Here is a 1,416-nt window from a genome sequence, read left to right on the forward strand (position 1 = left end):
ATTCATAGTCAATTGATTATTCTCATATTTTGTCCTCGTTGATTAGGAGAATGTTGGTTGGAAGTGGCTACGAGAGATTTAGAGAGGCACAAAGATGCATGTAGGACGTGTATTTTTCGTGCTTGGTGGTGTCAGAGATCATCAAAAACTTACTAATTACATTTCCAATGCATGCAAGGATATCATGGTCCCAATATTCTTGTGGTTGGGAATATAGTCATATCCAAGCTAGCATCGAGGATAAATCCTCTTTCTTTGGATCAAATTTTGGAGTCTAGGGTTTCATGAAGAGACTTGTTGAGTTCATGAAATACAACCCTCCTTAGAAGATTTTGTCCCAGACATCTATGTTGTTGAAAATTGTAGTTGAAAATTGTGCTCAGATCGAGTAAGGAATTGTAATACATCATTATTCATCTGATTAACGCAATGATCAGGTGGATCAAATTAGTGCTCAAAATTCAAAATGTGAAGCAAATTTCAAAACCTAAATGACTAGATAGATCTTGTTGATCTGAATCCAACGCAATTCGTTTCAATCAAAACCAATATCGTATGCTCCCAATATCGTGTTCTAATCGAATTGGGAAACAAGCAAATTTTTGGCAAAAAGGACAGTTGAGTGGAAATTTTTGGGCCAGTGGTACGCAGCCACATGGCCTCACCTGATTGGTCAAAAAATAGAAATAAAAATTGATGTGCAAAATTCTTCCTAATCTTTCTAAGGTTTAAATTTTTGAATATTGTGGTTCACTGGGTATTTATTTGGCCAATTATTGAGGGCCATGTGGGCCAACCAATGGGGGCCACGTGGCCTCTGGAGGATGCATTAAAATTTTGGTAAGGGTCGAATGGAGGCCACGAGGGTTGAACCTGCAACCTCAACCAAGAACTCCAACAACCTAACCAACTGCGCTCCAATGTTCCTTATAACATATGGTCACGAAATTATTTTTAAACTTATTGTAATGCACCATTGGGGGCAGGGGGTTGGGCTAAGCTATATCCCCTATGCACCCCAGCGCCACGGGACCACAGGCAAGGGGGCCAAGGGGCTAGGCCTTAGCCTAGCCCACAACCATAGCCCCAAGGCTAACACTGCAGGAGAGCCAGCGCAAAAGACCACGCGTGGATAATGAAAAGGGGCTATCCCGGGTCGTATGACCATCCCATGTAACCACGTGTGTAGAGAACCGACGAGGGCCAGCCCATGGTCACATGTGAATGATAAAACCAGGAGTGCGCGCCTAGCTAGGTTCTAGACAACAGCCTCGGAATATCGTCCCCCTATGCGGTCTTATGGGCGCCACATGACCACAAAATTCAGAACTTGAAACTTAATGGTAGAGTTAACCGTCCTACAATTTCACCTACCGAGTGGGAGTGTAGGCCAAAATTGTGTGCCAATTCCAGGTT

Source organism: Pinus tabuliformis, chromosome 2_1, assembly GCF_031772625.1.
Source record: "Pinus tabuliformis cultivar Carrire ecotype Pingquan chromosome 2_1, CPIR1, whole genome shotgun sequence".
Classification (NCBI taxonomy): domain Eukaryota; kingdom Viridiplantae; phylum Streptophyta; class Pinopsida; order Pinales; family Pinaceae; genus Pinus; species Pinus tabuliformis.